The sequence below is a fragment of the Chlorocebus sabaeus genome, chromosome 20 (assembly GCF_047675955.1).
Source record: "Chlorocebus sabaeus isolate Y175 chromosome 20, mChlSab1.0.hap1, whole genome shotgun sequence".
Classification (NCBI taxonomy): domain Eukaryota; kingdom Metazoa; phylum Chordata; class Mammalia; order Primates; family Cercopithecidae; genus Chlorocebus; species Chlorocebus sabaeus.
Genome location: NC_132923.1, coordinates 77,352,372 through 77,367,340, shown reverse-complemented (window position 1 = coordinate 77,367,340; position 14,969 = coordinate 77,352,372). Strand labels below are relative to the sequence as shown.

The window sequence follows — 14,969 nt, the reverse complement described above, 5'->3', positions numbered from 1 at the left end:
TGGAAGTTGCTGTCCAGATTACAGTATGGAGGATGGCTGGGAAGCCAATCTCAGCTAAGTAAGAAAGAGCAGTCAACTATTGAGGTTTGCCAAGTGTGTGACAGTGGCACATCTGCCTGCTATTATGAGACTTGATGGTCATTTCTGCCTCTGTGATTTTATGATTCCAAGTGTCCTGCAAGTGATTCTAGAGGGATCATGAAACATTTTCTAGTCTTAATAATTACTCAGGGATCAATTAACAATGGTGAGGAACATACAACCAGACTTTTGTTGAGAGTTTACCATGTTTATATTATATCACTTAACCCCCATCCTTATGGATAGGGAAACTCAGGCTCATAGTGATTAAATGACTTGCCCAAGGTGACTCAGCTAATAGGTGATGGAGCTGGAATTCATACCGGGGTCTGTCTGCCTCCAGAACCCAAGCGCTGAACTGCCACCCTATGCTACTACCCAGTTGGAAAATATCTCGGTACAATAATTAGATGCCAGTGTGTATGGCTTTGCCTATAAGTACACAGAAATCAGAAAGGTGATTGAGAGATTCATTAACACCTACTTGCCCAGTTCTTTTGAGCATATCTTATTTGAGAAAGGTGCACATGACCTTGGGGTGGTTTGTCTAACTCTCTAAGTCTCGGTTATCTTATTTGAGAAATGGGGTCATAGCTTTTAAAAGTTTAAATGAAATAATCCAAATAACGCATCCTATAGTGCCCGAGATGTCAGTAGCACTCAGTACACATTCATATTATGTTGCCCCAAGGTCATGTGGCTGGGAATTGAGCTGAGGACTGCCCACCTCCGAAGTCTATGATGGCACCTTTTGGTTTTGGTACAAGTGAGTGCCGAGTGGACTACATGGCAGCATCAGAGGTGCTTTTGAATGCGAAAGGTGGCATGAGGATCCCTCTCACTTACGTCTGTTCTGTTGTCCAGAACTTGGTGAAAATCCTGGCCCTTACCCACTAGAGTGAAAAAGGAGGAAACCTTACCATTCTTTCTGTGCACCTTTCTCTGGCTGGGACTTTCTCTGCTAGGCTTGCTCAGCAAATATGACAAGTAGCAGGCCACTCATCGTGACCATGCCCATGTGGCAGATAGCTTTCTTCACTTTCATGCAAACTGAAGTACAAGACAATCACATGTATGGCTGCACTGAATGTAAAAGATTAAAGAGAAGTGATATGCCAATAGATGACTGGGAGCTGATGTTCAGCAAAGTAAATCTCTTGGTGGCCCTAGTAAAGTTAATTTCAATCATTCTGGTTTTTTTTTTTTTTCCTATCTTAGAAACGTAGAGGTTAAAAAATAATAAATATACATGAGGAGATTTAAAGTGCATGTGGAAACAGATCTTCAGAGGACAAGTGGGATATTTCTTTATAGAAAGAGTTTTCCCTCTTGATTTTTTTCCTTGGGTAAGTTTCTTTCAAATCAACTCAATTCATTTGGTGCTATTGCTTTTCTTTTGTGAAAACTATTCTGGGGATTTGATCAAAACCGACATGAAAATACAACCCTCAAATGGCAAATATCAGGGAATCTGGAAGTTGCATTTTCTAGGCTGAAGTAATTTACTGGCTAAGTTTGCTGTCTCCCCACTCCCCCAACACACATACAACTCTTCGGTCTCATTCCCCTCCAAGCTCCTTGTCTCTCAAGTTTATTTCCAGCATACATGCATATGCATCCTTGCATACACAGGTGTGCACATATGCATGCATATGCACACACAGACACACGACTCACACGTGACACACATATTTAATCTGTGCTAATAAATAGGCCAGTATTGGCTAGGCTGGGCCTCAGGACTGTCTGGTTTAAATCTAAGCTGCCTGGGAGATCTGGAGTAATAAGTGAGTGACAACAGGTGCAGATTTCGTTACACCCTTCTGAACTCAGCCCATAGTTCTTTCTTTGATTCTTTTCACCCAACACCCTTGCTTCAATTGTGGGTAATAAATTTTATAGCTACATGATCCTGTTTCAGAGCTGAAGGGAGATTTTTCCCTCCACTTGGCTAAATGGTGCCTAAGTCAAAACACCACTTCCTGCCACCTCCTCACACTTTAAGAAGTAATAAGGAATAAACCCCAGGCCATAAGCTGTTGCTGGGTCCTGTATCTTCAGTTTTGCATGTGAAGAGCTAATTTTCTGGTCCCATTTTAGAAAAGCCAAGAATTAACTTGCAGAGAATTAGCCATAATTGGGGAGAAAATAATTACTTGGCTTTTTCTGCCCTGTGATAACTGGAGCCACTGGCAAATCTTTCACAGCGGTGTCAACGCCTACTTCTATTTAAAACAAAGTATTGCACCAGGGACCTTGAAAGCTACATCTGAATGTTCTCTGTAGTACATTTTGGTCCAAACCACCCTGAATGTTGGACTTGGATTCATTTCATGTCTGTTTTTGGTGCAAAATCCCAGTGCAGGGAGACATTTCATATTACAGTGGAAGACATGAATGGCTTTTGCAGGTGTCATGTATGCTCATGGGCCCTGCATGCATACTTAAGGTTGGGTCCAATCAGGAATTTTTTTAGGAGCAGTCTGTGGTCTAAGCTGAGAATTGTTTCTCATAAGGGCCCATTTTCTTCTAGCATTTTTCTATTTTGAGACTTTGCCCAGCTGTCTCTATTCTCTAGAATGTAGACTTAATAAAAAATCTCTTGATTCACAATAAACATGGAAAGGAGATGGTACACTTTTTCCATTTGCTAGTAGAGGTTTACCTGAATACAGTTGGTCATATATCTCAGTGCCCTCCGAGTACAACAAAATGCCATGCCTTCCCATGGTTTCAGACACCACTCTTCAGTAATGACTTATGTGAATATCAGCCCTGCATCTCACCTGAGCTCCAGCCTTAAGGGCAAGCTTTTTATTGGGTAGCCCTACCTGCTGGCCCATTGACATCTCAGGTTCAACTCTATTTCCCTAAATAAATTTCCTTTTCTTTCTGTGTTTTCTATCATGGTAAAGGTGCTGTGATCCAGTAACTCAAACAAGAAACCTTGATGGCATACCTTCCATATCTATTACTGTTACCTAAGTGGGGGACAGTCTGTGATACTGTGTCAGATATCACTGGGATCCATTGTCCTCATAACTGGGCTCCCTGGGTCCAGTCGTCTTTGCCTTTCCTCCAACTTCTCCCCCATGTCACCTACCTCCTCCTACTTCCTCCTCTCCTCTCCACCCCCACCAAAACAATACTTCATACATCCCTAGTGTTATCTTTAAATGTAAATCTGGTATTATTTAACTATTTGAACTCTTTAGTAGCATCCCACTGCTGGCGGGAAACAAGTCCTAACTTCCTAGTATAAGGAATATAAGGTCCAGTGTGATCCAGGCGCTCCCTGACTCTCCATTCTCACCTCCTGTCACATTACCATGGATCAATCCCCATGGATCCCTTTATTCTCTTTCAACTCTGTATTTTTGCATATGTGACTTTCTTCTGCTCATAATGCCCTTTCTTAATTAGCCTGTACCTTTAACTCCTACACTTCTGTATTATTAGACTGTAGCACTAGATGTGGCTTAAATAAGTTAGATTATTTGTTTATCTGATAGTCCAGACATAGATGCTTTCCATGAGATCATCCAGGAACCCAGGTAGCTTCTGCATTGTACTGTGCTTAACATGATGCCCCTTTCTGCATGATCCAAAGTGGCTTTCAATCACAGCTTCCTTCAAGGCAGCAAGATGGAGATTAGATGAAGAAGGGACATACCTTCTTCCCTTTCGTGCTGTGACTAATAGGAAATATGTTTTTGGTTTCTGTTCCAGGTTCATGACAGAGAGCTCCTAAAAGTTGTAATTTCCAGAGTGATCAGGGTTCTAGGAGCATCTTTTGTTGTACTATTTAGACTTTGACTCTGGTTCCTAACAGAGCTCCTAAATCCCTTGGGGTTTCCCAAGTGATAGAGCATCTTTTGCTTTAACGAGGTGACTCTCAGGTTCCTGAACTTCAGAATGGGAGCTTCAGAATGGGACTTGGTCACCAGAAAGACCATGTGATGATTAGAAGCTCAGAATTTTCAGCCCCACTTCCCACACCCACCCAGTCCACTAGGAGGAGAGAGAGGCTGGAGATTGAGTTAATAAGCGAGCATGCCTACGTGATGTATCATCCCTAAGAATCTCTGAAAGATGGCGTTCAGAGAGCTCCCAGGTTGATGTACGAGTTGAGGTGCCTGGAGAGGGCATGAAAGCTCCACACCCCTTCCCACTTACCTTGCCCTATATACCTCTTCGTCTGGCTATTCATTTATATTTGCATTCTTTATAATAAGCCAATAAATTTAAGTAGAGTTTTTCCCTGAGTTTTGTGAGCCATTATAGCAAATTACCAAACCTGAAAAAAGGGGGTTATGGGAACCTCCAGTATGTAGCTGATTAGTCAGAAGTATGGAAGGCCTGGACTTTTGATTGGCATCTAAAGTGGGAGCAATCTTGCATCAAAGCCTTAACCTCTGGGATCTGCCCTTACTCCAGGTAGTTAGTTTAGAATTGAATCGTGGGACACCCAGTTAGTTTCTGAAGAGTTACAGTATCGGTTAGTGTGGGAAAATTCCTCACACATGTGGTGTACAAATTGTTGTGGGTGTGCAGAAAAAAGTTCTTTCCCTTTGGTGGCAGTTTCCAGAGTGTGTAAATATCTCTGCTTCCCAATCTTTTGTGCCTCCTGTCTGTCCGGTGCTCCACATCTGTAGTAATGGCAGCAGCAGCAGCAATTCTGGTAGTAGTCATGGTGGTGTTTCTCTTGTAGAAGCTGTAATAGTAGTAGGAAGAAGAGGTGTAGGAGTAGTATCAGTATCATAATTTCCCATTCCTAGTTTCAGAAGAGATTGAAAGGCTAAGTGACATGCCTGAGGTCACATAGTTAATAAGTAAATGGCAAAGCTATTGTTCTGACTGAGAGCTCTCTCACTTCAGAGCTCACCACTAGACTGTGGGTAGCTTTCAATCCAGTCACACTGAATGACAATTATTTCCTTACATGATTACCCCTCTCACAAGATTCTGAACTTCTTGAGGAAAAGGACATATTCAACTGACCTTTGTATCTGTAGAGCCTAGCTCCAAGGCTGGGCATATCCATCAGTTTTAGACATTGAAATCAGGGTTTCTTAACCTTGGCACCATTGACATTTTGGGCCAGATAATTCTTTGTTGTAGGGCTGTCCCGTTGTGCACGACAGGATGGGTGGCACCATCCCTAACTTCTACCCACTAGTTGCCAGTAGCACATCTCCCCACCCCCAGCCAGATAAACCAAAAATATCCCTACATTGCCAGTTACCTGCTGGGAGACAAAATGTCCCTGATTAAGAACCACTGATTTAAATTAAATGAAGGCCAAGGAGCCTCGAGTAGTGTTCATATCCCAAAAGGGCATTTTCAGAATTGTTGAGGCTGCTGGATCTCTCAAGGATGATGATGTATTTTCCAGGCCTCATGTGTCTGGAGCACAGGTTGCCTGTGGTGGTGGCTGCAATGATCTCAGTATGCCAGGCCTTCACGGGGAATACCAGAGAGGGTCCCTCTGGAGCAGCTCTCACTGGGTCATGGAGACTGTCTGTCTGGCATTGTACCACCTGGCAAAATCTCTTTGCCTTAACCAAAAATATGTTTTTGTAAATTTCCTGGCAAAGCAGGGGTTGCATTCTGTTTCTTGATTTCTCTCTTTTATTTCCAGATGTGTCACTGGTGGCACATAGACACAATGAGAACTCCGTTGGAAACTCAAGTTTCTCATTCTTCACCAGGCCAGTTGTCATGGTTTTCCCACCATCTAAGCCAGTGTAGGTTACGTTACCCACGCGCTGGTCAGTGCTTGGATGTCAGTTTTACTTTCTAAATTCTAGATCTGTAGCATGCTTTAGGGAGGAAACTTTATGGGTTATTACACAAATGGAGTTAACCCTTCCCTGCTTGCAGTGTTTTTGTTAGTGACAGAAACGTGAATTCACGATCTGCCATTTATTATTTGTTTCATTTTGGACAACATGCTTAGCTTCTTTGATCCTTGATTTGTTTACCTTCAAAACAGAGTAACCTACTTTTCCTGTCTACTTCCTTGGGGTTATTATTAAAACACAATAAGATAATCTGTTCAAAAGGCTTAAACTCCCTATTATGATTTACTATCAGTACACCTTTTGTACCCAAGAAAACTCTACAGTATCATTGTTTATGGGCACCAAATTATAAGTTCAGTTAAGGCAGACTTTGTGTCTTTTTCTGCTAGTTTCTATGACCTAGAAGGTATTCAGTAAATATATGGTGAATGACAGTATGAAAAAAATTGGGAAGTCAGATTCTGTGGTTCATTGTACCGGTGAGGGCTGGAGGGAGGCGAGTGAATGGTTTGTGTGGCTTTGTGTCATTTGTATTTGTGACAGACATTCCAAGCATTAGCATTTTTAAGTGTTCACCTGATGTTTATTTGGGGTCACAAGTGAGTGCCTGCAGAGTCAGGACACACTTAACAGTCTGGCAGATATGCGACAAGACAGGGTGGGGAGGGACCCAAGGGAACTAGAGAGGGCATACCCAGCTATCTTAATCCTTTTGAGCTGCTCTTAAAGAATGCCATAGACTGGGTGGCTTAGAAACAACGGAAATTATTTCTCACTATTCTGGGGCTAGGAAGTCCAAGATCCAGGCACGAATTTATTCTGTGTCTGGTGAGGGCTCACTTCCTGGTTCATAGGTGACCATCTTCTCTGTGTCCTCAAAAGGTGGGAGGAGTAAATGAGCTTTCTGGGATCCATTTTACAAGGGTCCTACTTCTTCATGACCTAATCACCTCCCAAAGGCCCCACCTCCAAATACCATCACCTTGAGGATTAGGTTTCAACATAGGAATTTTGAGGGGCGATACACACGTTGTCTATATTGCCAACGTAAAGACATTCACAGTTATACATTTTGAAGTCTTTGCATCAGCCAAACAAAATATATCTTTGGGCCAATTTAAGTCTTCAGGCAAAAATTTACGACTCCTAGACAGAGTACCTAGTATAAACACTGGGACAGATGCGGGGCAGATAAAGATGAGGTGCTCAGGATCCAGCAGCAGCAATGGACAGGAAATGAATAGTGAGTCAATGAGAATATCCAAGATACATGGAGAGCTTAGCCCAGCACTGTCTAGTATCCTTTACAAATGACGACTTGTATTTAATCCTCACAACAGACCAATGTGAGTTAGTGGATATTATGAGGACACTAAGGCACAAAGAGGTTGATGTTTTGCCAGAGGCTTTGAAGCCAGTAGCTGGGGAATAATAAAATGCAATGTGTATGTCCAATGACAAAAGGAAACACAGAAGCCCCCTCTTAGATCTCACTACTTCTACTCCTGCCCCTCCAGCCCCTCCATTTGAAGATCCCTGAGGGATCTGAAAATGCAACTTTGATCATGGCACAGACCAGTCCTGAGGTTTGTGCAGTGACATCCCCGTGCCATGGAGGCCCTGCACCTTCTGGACGCACCTCTCTTGCTAGCCTTGCCCGCCCCTCATGCTCTATGCTCAGCTTCACTTGCCCAGATGGGCAAGCACTTTGCTTCTTTGCAGCCACTCTCCCCTTTGCCCGTATCTCCTTGTTATGCAGGGCCTTTCCTATTCCTCAGGCCTCAGCTCAATGTCACCTCCTCAGAGTGGGCCTTTGCTGCCCACCCTGCCCAAAGATGGCCCACGTTCTTCTTTACCACTTGCTTATTTCCTCCTTCACATGTGTGCAGGTGTGTGTGTGTGTGTATGTGTGTGTGTGCGTATTGTCTGATGCCCCAACTTGACTGTAAGCTCCAGGAGTGCAAAGATTTTTGTCACATTCACTGCTGCATCCTATTGTCTGAGACAGTGGCCAACACGAAGGAGACACACGAGAAAGCAATGTGTGTGCACTGAGTGAGCAAGGGCATGGGAGGACTGACTTCATGGGGAAGATTTAGTCAGAGAGACTGTGGCTGGCCTGGTGTCACATTGGTGAGAAGTGGCACAGTTGGGATTTGAACTGATCATGACAGCATCTTGGTTGAATCCCATCATTGACTCCCTACCGCCCTCAGTTTGGACTCCTTGGTGTTTACCACGGACGATGAATCTTGATGTCTGACCCCTGTAGCACTTCTAGCCTCATCACCCACAATTGTCTGCACATCCTCCCTTGCCCCTTTCTATCTTCATTGACTTCACCGTCCCTCAGTCACCCCACATTCTGTCTGTCCCTGCTCTTCCTTATGTTCTCTTCCCACGGTGACTACCCTCTGTCTGCCCTTCTGTTTCATGGGGCTGTCTCTTCATTGTCCTTGACATTTCAACTTCAGTCCTCCTTCCCCCGCAAACTTTTTCCAAGCCCGTGGACTAGACTAGAACCCCCTCAAGTGCCCCTCATTGTATTTATCACGGTTGTCACTCTATAGTTATTTTTGTGATTTACTGTCTAATTTCTGGCTTTTCTGCCCATGGCCCCTAGAACAGCAGCATGTTCATCTCATTCTTCTTTTGCCCTGGGCTTGTTAGGTAGGAGGTGCTACATAAACGTTTGTCAAGGAAATGAATAAATTGTTGGATGAATGAATGAGAGTAAGTGAATGAAGAGTTCCTGAATTTGCTTTTATGCCACCTCCCTTCTCTGGAAAGTTCCACACAGGATAGGATTTCCCTGGCATAGAGCAACACTTCTCTTTGTAGATCTCAGCCTGTGCCTGGAGACTGGGTAAAGTTGAATGACAGGGGTGCAGAAAGCCTTGTGTTGTCTTGTCACAACACAGGAAGGGAAAGTACTTTGGCTTTTACTGTTATAAATAGGACTAAAATTAGCTCTTTGGGGATGATCTTTGTTTACCACTGCCTAAGGCCACTGTCCTTGGACAAAGGTCAGGAGGTGGGTGTTTACAAGTTCTGTCCAAACTCTCCCATGACACTACGCCACAGGCCTTCATTTCCCTGACCCATTGTTAATTAGAGCCGAGGAGGAACTTCAGGTGCAGAGTTTGTCTTTGAAGAAGGATCCAGACCCTAGGATGCCATCCTGGAGACTTTGCTGTTCCTTATCCTTCATATGTGGTCCTCTACCTTCCTGACAGTTTCACTTCTTCCTCATGGTTATTGGGATATAGAACGGGTGGCACATTTTTATTGTTTCCTGAGGATCCCTGTGCTTTAATTTCTATTATGTATGAAGATGCCTGCCATGACCACCAGATTGGGTGTTCTGCTAGATTGGTGTTTGGGAGCCAGTTGTAGACAGAGTCAACCAGAATATAAAAAGTGTGGGTTCAGAGATAAACCCACTCCTGCCCTATAACGACAGTAACCAAACTGGCCCAGTGGTAGAGCTCTCATCACAGGCCAGGCACTGCGCTAAGCACACAGTGTGCACCACTTTAGACTGGCCCATTCTCTGGAAAGTTTCAAACATACACAACGGCAAAGAGTATAATGAAATTCTGTGTACCCATTACAGGTAGGGGCTGAAAATGTATTTGCCTTGATACTGCTTTCAAAACAATGGGTCTAGTGACGGCTTTGGGGGGAAGAGTTAGGGAAATGCTTAACTCATGTTAACACTGATATTATAAATTGTCAGAATGCATCTTGCTCTGGAGTTTATATCTGGTTATATATATGCACATGTCAGTGATTGCTGTAGTCCACTGGTAAGGGGATGTATATTTAACTTAAAATGATCTGTTTGGAGTTTTTACATAAATGTCACTAAATACATGAATGTTTCAGATCCCTTCTCAGTCTAGAGTAGTATTAGGCTCAAGGGAACTAACTGTTTTGAGGGAATCTGAGGCAATTTATAGGCTGGCAGGAAAATCAAGTAGTGATGTAAAATCCACCCTTCCCACATGGCCTCTGACCAGTCCGGGAGAGATACTGGAGTTTTAGAAGAGGCCATTTAATGAGAGATTATCCATAAAATTTGATGCAAAGATTTCAGGAGAAGTCTTTTTAGTACTTGTGTGTGTGTGTGTGTGTGTGTGTGTGAGTGTTTAAATGTGGCAGGCTAAAGTGAAGAAATGTGACTGCTACTGATAGTAGCTATTGTTTATTGAGGCTGTGTGTGGGTCAGTTGCTGTGCCAGGAGGTCCTTTGACTATAGTCTGTTCCTCAACAAGGCTTTTAGTTCAGTGTTATTACCCCCATTGTAGATGTGAGAAAATGGAGAGTTTCAGAGAGTTGCTCAAGACTATTCACATAACAAGTGGCAGAGCTGGAATTTCAATCCAAGTTAGCCTGTTTGCAAAGCGTTTGCCCTTTCCATCAGACTACACAACATCTTAAAACATTCTGGCTGCTTACTTGGGAGGTAAGTATCAGCTGGGAACTTACTCACTTCCTTCTTTGTTTCAATATATAACCCAGAATGCTTTACGAATTCTGCAGAATTAGCCAGTGCTCATGTTTAGGCATATCATAGATTTTTAAAAAATGGCTAATGTTGGTGTTCCTTTCCTTCTGCTTTGGAAACAATTTTCAGAGTCCAATACTTGTGACAACTTTCCTAAACACTCAAAGTGCCAGGTTCATCTTGTTAGCTGTTCTTCCACCAGGCAATCAAAGCTCATATTAGTTCCCTGTGGATTCATTACAGTCCCTGGGAAACCAAAAGTTTTGCCTGTGGTTGGCACATATCAGTTAATTGCCTAAATTATAACTTCTGAGTATTAGGAATTCTCTTAAAAACTAATACCACAATTTAGTATGATGTATTTCAATTGAGGGGGAAAATATTTGGAAATGAATTTATCTTGACTCCGGGATAATATCCTTTGCCTCACATTTAGAAATTTACATACTGGGTCACTTGCATGACCCCAAACAACTTTCAGGTTTTCTTATTTCCTCAGTATACCTGGCTTTGTTCTGGACGAGGCCAACCCCTGTTCCAACGCATGATTTAAATATCCACGGTTCTGCACCTTTGTCTATAATGTTTATAATGTTTACCATCTTATGAACTTTTTATATCTACTTCATAATCTACTCTCCCCTTCTATTTTTCCTTGCACTTGACAGACCAACTGGATGTTGTCTCTTAATTCTTTGTCACTTCATGGCAGTTTGTAATTCTTTAATGTTACTTATTATATTTCAGCTACAGTGCAGTAATGGATGGGCTCATTTACTCTCCTCCAGAGTACTGAATGGGACTGTGTCTTATCTCTGTGTGCCCGACGCCTTGCATAGAATTTGCACCTCATAGCCACTCAATAGATTTTAATTAATTGAAATTTAAAAGGGAACTTGTGTGTTTTTATTTAAACAAGACCATAAATTAGGCACAACTGTTTTCATAAATTTGAAATTCCCAGAAACATTATTCTTTAATACTGTACTTTTGTTGAGATTGAAGAGATTGGCTTTATAGTAAATGAAATGAACCACAGAATCGTTGAACCGCAGTAACAACAATACTAACAAAAACACCAAAAATCATCTGTGTAATCCATTCACCTCTCGTAAAGCCAGACAGTTCCCCAGCCACCTTAAAATAATGGAACTCTCCTTTCCTTAAAGATCCTTTTAAAGAAGACTGTCATCTTCTCCCATTCCACGTCATCATGGCTTCTAGCCCTACAAGTTAGGCAACTTTTCCTCAGATAATCGAAACCCTCCCTTACTGAAATTTATGCTCATTGCTTTCATAGAAATGAAAAGCAGCTGCTTTTAACTGAAAATATTTCTCCTCCTAAAGATGGTTATTCCATTATTCCGTATCCTTCTCTTCCATAGGCATAATTCTCCCTTCCATCTGACATTCCTTTTTGTTCTATATTTCCAAACCAGTGAATACTACTCTCTCAACTTACGGTCTTTTGCCTAAAAAAACTTGGACTGGGTATGATTAGTAAGTGATCGTTGATTTTAGATGTACTGAGAAATATGTCTCACACCATTAAAACTAGTCGATCCAGCCAGGCTGGTGGGTAACTGGAATACTGTGACCCCACATGATATGCGGCAGTGTCTTTTAAAGCCTACCGTCAACCATTCCCATCTCAGTTTCTCCAGTTGCTTAATTTATAAGAAATAATTTATTTGTTATAAACTGTTTTGCAAGGTTCAAAATAAAAATGGAAATGATACACAAGAGAATTAGATTGAATTTAGGCCATGTTTTTTATTTTTTTTCCCTCATATCTGGTTTTTAAATAAGCCCTAAGAGTTCTCTCAATTAGAAAAACACATGGTAATTCTAAAGGAGATAAAAAAGGAGCATGTACACTCCAAGTGCACTTTTATCTTTTCATATTTGAGAAACCCCACAAAGCTCCTTCTTACAAATTAAAAAGGATAGCAAGCAGGCAGCTTCCTTTCGTCATTTAGTTTAGCAGGCGTATTGATTTACATTTGAGTAGGGGCCTCTGATCTCTTTTGTTTATGGGTGGTTTTGTTTGTTTTTAATATGAACTCATTTAAAAACTAAATTTATGGACTGAGTCACAAAGGTAGAGCTCCAGTTCAACACTCATAGTAGACTTTCTATGCAAAAATAAAATAGATATTTATGTATGTGGTAGTAGGTCAAAGAAGACATCAGTGATAACTATTGATTCAGTAAATATTAAACATCTACAATGTGTCCTTCTTACTAGGAAGACTAAAATGAAGGATGTACCATTCCTGCATCTAATGTGCAGTGTAGTATGGGAGAGAGAAATAATTTAGCAGGTGATCATAATGTAATAAATGCTATGATAGGAAGCAATTAAGGCACAGTGGAGGGGCAAATAACACACCTTTGGATGAATTCCCAGAGGAATTGACACCAGAAGGTGATTAGGATTTACTAAGGTTAAGAAAGGTGAAGATGTTTCAGGAGTGCATGACCAAGTACAGAAGTGAATGGAATTCTGACCCATTCCAGACACTCTGAGTTTGTTTCAGCCAGAGAACAGGCAAACAAGGGAAAACTTCAGTATTCTATCCTAGATTCCTAGGGATGCACACTTCAAGGACGTTTTGCGTTTTTCTCTGGTATTTGTTTATTGAAGTTCCCAGAACCTCCATAGAGCTAATTTCTGTAGCCTTTGTGCTCCCATAAAGCTTTATATATGTACCCACATTTAAAACTTTCTTATAATACTTTTTGTATTTCCTCCATATGTCTATTTTCCCATCTACCCTCCGAGCTAATGAAGGGAGAAGACTCAGTACTCACCTCTGTCTTTCTGTGGTGCCATGCTGAGTGCTGGCAGAAATGTGTTTGGGAATCAGTGAATCTCTCTGTGAATGGCTAGAGCATTCTAAGTGGTTTTGCTTCTAACTGTGCAGGAGGGCACAGTTTGGGCCCAGTATTGGTTTGCAAATTCAAGATATGAACCAAGAATTTGATTCTTAACTCAATTTTATGTTGACTTGAGAAAGCTGAACTGGATTGCTTATGTCATATTTCACTTAGTTTAGTTCAGATAATGGCTATCAAATTAGCTGACAACCCATCTCAGTTCCCTGTAGTGTTCTTAGTGTCTTAAAGTGGGTTTTCATTTGAACATTTCTTTTTTAGTATTTTCTTTCTCAGAAGTAGCTAAGAGATGATGATGTTGTTGATGCTGAGGAAAACAATGGGAACAAGAACAGCTGCTTTTTATTGGGCATGTGCTATGTGAATTAACCCAGCACTTAACCTTTTAATGAATTTATGAGTTAATTACTACTATTACCCTTCTTAACAGATGAAGAAAATGAAGAGCAAGGAGGATATCTTACTCACTAGTGAATGATGGCTTCACTATGTCTGATCCAAACTGTACTCTGTAATGCCTTCTTCATAGCAGCACTAAAATCTAAAAGTCTGGAAGAGTCTTTAGGAGATCAGTTATTCCATTTCACATCTGGAGGCAGGATTATGCTTGAACTGAATGCCTTGGTCCACTGCCTGAAATGTATCCTCCACAACCTTTGTCCACCTGGTGAACTCCTACTCATATTTCAGGACTCACAATTCAAACTGCTACTCCTAAGTGAAGCTTCCTTAATATTCCCAGGTAGAGTTGCCCTCTTCCTCTGTTGTTTCTCTTAAATATCTTGTATTTCACTCATGAAATTCACCAATCATGCACAGGGTATGTTTCTAGAGGTAGTTTGTATAGTTGTTAAAGGCATGGACTCTGCAGCTAATTGTTTAGTTCCAACTCTAGCTCTACCCGTATTAGCTAAATAATATGGTGCTCTCTTCTGCTGACAGACTGTTAATCCCTTGAGACCAGATAATATATACAAGAATTTCTTAGATGGCTAAGTCACAAAATTGTCATGTTTTTGACCTTAATAGCAAGTCTGAATGTATCCTCCTTCTGAAGAGCTGATGTATTGTTTCTGCCAGTTTCTGGATTTGATCCCTGAAAGATGTTGAAAACCTAATTTTAAGGCCATTTTCCTGTTTGTTTTTGTTTTCCATTTCTGTTTCCTTTCCCTCTTTTCCTATCCTTCCTTTCTTAGAGACAGGACGTCTTGAAAGCTACGAAATCTTCAGGTATATACTTCTACTTCACCAACTTCCTTTTAGTGTTTTTACCTCTTTGTCTTGTGTGGAAAATCTTAATCTGACTCTTTCTGCTTTGTGTCAAAGGGATACTGTTCATGTTAAAATTCTCAGCTCTGAGAGGTATGTGAGTAGGCTGTTCCTTGGGTGATGGGACAGTTGACATCATATCTGAGAAAAGCATCACCTTCACTTATGTGAAGTGGTGCCCTTCACTTATGGCCGTTGTCATGATGACAGTCATAGCCACCTGGAGCACAGTGGGTCTGACAAGGACAGGAATAGGAAGAGGGAAAGAATTCTTCCAGCACTTTTATATTTTGTACTATGGGAAAAGAGTGGCATCATTTCTAGACCCTAAACCAAAATTGATAGAAACAGAAGATAGAACCCTAAGATCTGCTAAATATTCTCAGGGGTTGAGGTATCAAATATCT

General features: G+C 41.5%; 1 protein-coding gene across 12 annotated transcripts in view; it reads left to right on the top strand.

Annotated features, from left to right (window-relative positions):
- The window catches only part of FGGY (FGGY carbohydrate kinase domain containing), a 445,568-nt gene that overhangs the window by 130,615 nt on the left and 299,984 nt on the right, over nucleotides 1–14,969 (top strand). The window lies entirely within an intron of this gene.